The sequence below is a fragment of the Trichosurus vulpecula genome, chromosome 2 (assembly GCF_011100635.1).
Source record: "Trichosurus vulpecula isolate mTriVul1 chromosome 2, mTriVul1.pri, whole genome shotgun sequence".
Classification (NCBI taxonomy): domain Eukaryota; kingdom Metazoa; phylum Chordata; class Mammalia; order Diprotodontia; family Phalangeridae; genus Trichosurus; species Trichosurus vulpecula.
In genome coordinates, this window is record NC_050574.1 from 153,732,155 (window position 1) to 153,737,643 (window position 5,489).

Below are 5,489 nucleotides of genomic sequence, written 5' to 3' on the forward strand. Positions count from 1 at the left end.
CAGGGCTCAGCCTCTTCCCTCAGTCACTCCCCCACTGGTAGGTGCAATTACTTAAGCAGCAGTGGAGCTAAGTGAAAGCCCATTTTCCCCTTTCCTCCCTGCCACTGGGTTGGAGGTTTGCCTCCCTCCACTATTCTGGTTCAACATCCTTTTCAGCACCAATTCCTAGATTCCTAAGGTCATGCTGGGAAGAAGGGTTGGCTTTGGGTTGGGGTGGGGGTGGGGGGTCCGGCCCGGGGTGGGAAGGGCATTAAACCATTTCAATGCTCTCCAGGTTTCCTGGGCTAATTGCCAAATCACTCACCCTTCCACCAAAATGCCTCACACTTTGATCAAAGAGGGCCTGTGGAGGAATGTGGAGAATGAAATTCTCAAAGCAGAGGTAATGAAATATGGCAAGAACCCAGTGGTCTCAGATTGCGCAGGAAATCAGCAAAGCAGTACAAGGCCAGATGGTATAAATGGCTGGACCTGAGCATTAAAAAAATAGAGTGGGCTAGGGAGGAAGAAGAAAAGCTTTTCCATGTGGCCAAATTGATGCCAACCCAGTGGAGAACCATTGCCCCAGTTGTTGGGAGGACAGATGCACAGTGTTTGGAGTGCTATGAATTTCTCCTGGATAAAACTGCCCAAAGAGACAATGAAGAGGAGATAACAGATGATCCATCAAAACCTAAACCTGGAGAGACTGATCCAAATCCAGAAATGAAACCAGTCCAACCTGATCCAATTGATATGGATGAAGATGAACTTGAAATGCTCTCAGAACCTCGAGCCAATCTGGCCAACACACAGGGAAAGAAGGCCAAGAAGAAAGCAAGAGAGAAACAATTGGAAGAAGCAAGACACCTTGCTGCCCTCCAAAAGAGAAGAGAACTTCAAACAGCTGGCATAGAAATTCAGAAAAAAGGAAAAAAAGAAGAAAGGAGTAGATTATAATGCAGAAATTCCATTTGGGAAAAAAAAAGCCTGCTCCAGGTTTTTATGACACATTTGGAGAAAATTATCAGGCACTTGATGCTGACTTTAAGAGGTTACAAGAAGATCTTGATGGGGAGTTAAGATCTGAAAAGGATAGTAGAGATAGAAAGACAAACAACATTTGGGGAAAAAAGAGAGTCTGATTGGCCATCAACTATTCTTCAAACCAGTGGAGTTTCAGAATCTATTAAAAAGAGAGGAAAATTAGTACTTCCTGCACCTCAGATTTCAGATGCAGAATTTTAGGAAGTTGTAAAAGTTGGACAAGCAAGTAAAATTGCATGTGAAACAGCAGAGGAATCTGGCATCATGAATCCTGCTTCCAGTACTCTTGTCCGACTATTATGTTACCAACAGTAGTATGGCTCTGAGGATATCCAAAACTCCAGCTGCCCAAGAGTGAATTCTGCAGGAAGCACACAACTTGATGGTTTTTAACAATGTGGATGCCCCAGCAAAAGGTATTCTTAATACACCATTGTATGAGAGTGACTTCTCTGGTGTGACTCCTCAAGAACAGATCATTCAGACACCAAACACAGTCTCGTCTACCCCATTCAGGACACCTCATAAAACTAAAGGGGTGACTCCTAAACCAGTCATTGGCACTACCCCAGGCAGAACTCCTCTAAGGGACAAACTAAACATAAATCCTGAAGAGGGATTGGCAGACTGCAATGATCCCTGAGATGTGAAGCAGATGAAGAGAGAATCTCATGAACATCTTCATTTAGGGTTGATGGGCCTTCCTGCTTCTAAGAATGACTTTGAGATTGTTCTACCAGAAAACGCTGAGAATGAGCTAGAAGACTGTAAGATTGATAAAACTTGTGTAGAAGATGATGCTGATGTAAACGCTCAAAAGCAGGCTATCTGTGATGCAGAATAAGAGGTAGAATTAAAAAAACATGCACAAAAGAATCAGCCAAGACCTTCAGAAGTAAATGAAATTATCTTAAAACCCTTAAATGCAGAACCACCAACACACCTACAGAAAAGTGAAGAACTAATTAAAAAGAGATGATCACAATGCTTCATTATGACCTTCTGCATCATCCTTATGGAGAACAAACTGGATATCAAAAGGGGAAAACTCCAGGATTTGGAGGTAATGGTACTGAGCACACAACTCACCTATAATACAACCTTTATGAGAAATTCTCCAAAGATGAATTGAAGAAGGCCCAAGGCATTTTGATACAGGAGTTGGAAGTAGTAAAGCAAGGAATGGGCCACAATGAGCTGTCAATGAAGCTTATAGCTAGGTGTGGGAAGAATATTACAGTTAAGTTTTATATTTATTCGGGCAAAGTCGATACACATGAACCAATGTGGCTACCAAAACAGACAGAATTTAATCACTGGAAAAGAGAAATCAGATCAATAGGAACCACATGACCACAAAGGCTAAGAAAACTGCAAAAATGGAAAAGAAGATGAAATTTTTGCTTGGTGGCTACCAGTCTTGAGCAATGAGACTGATAAAACAGTTGACTGATTTCTCGGACCAAATAGAGCACTTGGAGTTTTGTACTTTTAAGGAGCTAAAGAAACATGAGGATTCAGCAATTCCAAGGAGGCTGGCATGCATAAAAAAAAAGATGTCCAGTCACGGAAAGAAAGAGAAAAGGAACTTCAGCAAAGATAAGCAGAGTTGCTACTGGAGAAAGAGACTTTAAAGTCAAAACACTGAAACATCCTTTGTTATAGAAACACTTAGACACTGGTTTCCATCCTCTGGAAGAATGAAGCTGATGTTTAGGTTCATCAAAACATTTGCATGTTATCTGTGACTTTTTAATTTGTAATTTGATTTGAATGGATTTCATCATCTATATTCATTATGTATAAACTGTGGCTCCACAAGAATTTTTAGAGGTTAATTTATTAAGAGAATCATCATTTTTTAGTAGTCATGTTCAATAAATTTTTGGAATTTTGACTTTCAAAATCATATTTTTTTATTTTTAAAGCGTTCTTAAATGTGTTGCCTGTGAGTAAATTCTTGAATAAAAATTAACTGTAAGAAGAAAAGAAGAAAAAAAAGATATACGATGGCCATCTTCCCATAGCAGTAAAAGCAGTTCCTGGGGGTTCTATTGTTCCCAGAGGAAATGTTCTCTTTGTGGTGGAAAACACAGATCCAGAATGTTACTGGCTTACAGATTAGACACCAAGACTGAAGGATAGTCTCATTCCAAACACAGTGGCTGCAAATTCCAGAGAGCAGAAGAAAATTTTGGCAAAGTATTTGATGGGAACATCTGATAACCTAGATGGCATGGAGTACAAATTACGTTATTTCACCTACAAAAGGGTCTCTTCACAAAAGAAGACTGGTATGTGATCATTTGGTGAGCTTCAAGGGAACTGATAGAGTAGAAGGAATTTCTTTAATTAAAAAATATTATGGAACACAAGGCCCTGTGCCAGGATCTGTTCCAGCTGCAGAACACAGTACCATAACAGCCCGGGCCAAAGGTCACGAAAAAGGTGCTTTTGAACATAGAGTAATGCAGTTTTCATCAGTGCCTATGTCTGTGGTCAGTGATAGCTATGATATTCGCATGTTAGAAAATCTAGGGGGAAGATTTAAGACATGTAATTGTATCAAGGAGTACAGAGGCATCACTCATAATTAGACCAGATTCTGGAAACCTCTTGACACTGTATTAAAGGTTTTGGTCATTCTAGGTACGAGGTTTCCAGTTACTGAAAACTCAAAAGGCTATGAATTGTTGCCATTTTATCTCTGAGTTATTCAGGGAGATGGAGTTAATAGCAACACCTTACAAGAAAATGTTGAAGGCATGAAGAAAAAAAATGGAGTATTGAAAATATTTCTTTAGGTTCTGGTGGAAAATTGTTACAGAAGTTAACAAGAGATCTTTTCAATGGTTCCTTCAAATGCAGTTATGTTGTTATTGATGGCCTTGGAATTAACGTCTTTAAGAACCCAGTTGCTGTTGGCAGTGGAGTTGTGAACTGATCCAACCATCCTGGAGAACAATTTGGAACTGTGCCTGAAGGGCTATAAAACTGTGCACACCCTTTGATATGGCAATACCACTACTAGATCTATATCTCAAAGAGATCATAAAAAAGGAGAAAAGATCCATGTGTACAAAAATATTTATAGCAGTTCTTTTTGTGGTGGCAAAGAATTGGAAATTGAAGGGATGCCCATCATTTGGGGAATGGCTGAACCAATGATGGTGTATGAATGTAATGGAATACTATTGCTCCAAGAAATGGTGAGCAGGCAGCCTACAGAAAAACCTGGAAAGACTTGCATGACCTGATACTGAGTGAAGTGATCAGAACCAGAACACTGTACATAGTAACAACAACATTGTGCAATGACTGACTTTATTAGAGAGCCTGAGCAAAGCAATGATCTAAGACAATTCCAAAGGACTCATGATGGAAAATGCTATCCTCATCCAGAGAAAGAACCATGGAGTTTGAATGCAGGTCAAAATATACTATTTTCTCTTTCTTTTTGTTTTGTTTTTTTTTCTTTCTCATGGTTTTTCCCTTTTTTCTGATTCTTCTTTCACAACATGACTATGTGAAAATATGTTTAATATGACCATACATATATAGCCTATGATCACATGCTGTCTTGGGGATGGAGGAATGCAGGGAGGGGAAAAAATTTAACGCTCAAAAAGTGAATGTTGAAAAGAAAGAAAGAAGGAAGGAAAGATGGAAAGAAAGAAAGAAAGAAAGAAAGAAAGAAAGAAAGAAAGAAAGAAAGAAAGAAAGAAAGAAAGAGAAAGAGAGAGACAGAGAGACAGGGAGGGAGGGAGGGAGGTAGGAAGGAAGGAAGTAAACAAAAACAAACAAAAAAGAACCCAGTTGCTGATCCCAACAAAAGATCAAAAAAGAGCTGACTATCTCTATATAGGACATCTACTGGAAATTTTCTTACCCTTGAGGAAGGAAAAGGAAATCTTGAAGAATGTGGTCATGATCTTCTCCATACTGTTTTCAAAAATGGAAAGGTGACAAAAAGCTATTCATTTGATGAAGTATGTAAAAACACCCAGTTGAGTAGTGAACTGGGAATGGGGCTTCATTAAGCTTTGTTTCTGACTGTGTGTGCTTGTATGTGATGGATACATAATATTGTAGAGATCTATGTGGGAAGTTTATGTGTTTTATGATACATTACAGTCAAATTATTTGTTCGTTTATGGACATACTGCCCTGTTTTATTTCATTTTTTTTAACCAGTCTTTAGAAGATCTCAAATTAGGAAATGGCACTTTATTGTGTAAAAGATTTAATGCTGAAATAAGCTTTCTAGGGCCTTTGGCCAAAAGAGTGTAATTTGATCTGGTACTGATCCTTTCACAAATAGAGATCTGAAAAACATTTTTACATATAATATCACATAAAACAGATTTACATAAAATTATCGTGATTGCTTTATGTTTATATTTAACTTGTATTTTGTGTGAACAATATCATATATTTAAAGTTGTATATTGTAAAATTATATA

The 5,489-nt window shown here is 38.4% G+C and overlaps 2 pseudogenes; both read left to right on the forward strand.

Annotated features, from left to right (window-relative positions):
* Positions 1-316: 316 nt before the first annotated feature.
* On the forward strand, positions 317-2,674 carry LOC118835598 (annotated as a pseudogene).
* A 52-nt stretch (positions 2,675-2,726) lies between these two features.
* On the forward strand, positions 2,727-5,066 carry LOC118836796 (annotated as a pseudogene).
* Positions 5,067-5,489: the final 423 nt, after the last annotated feature.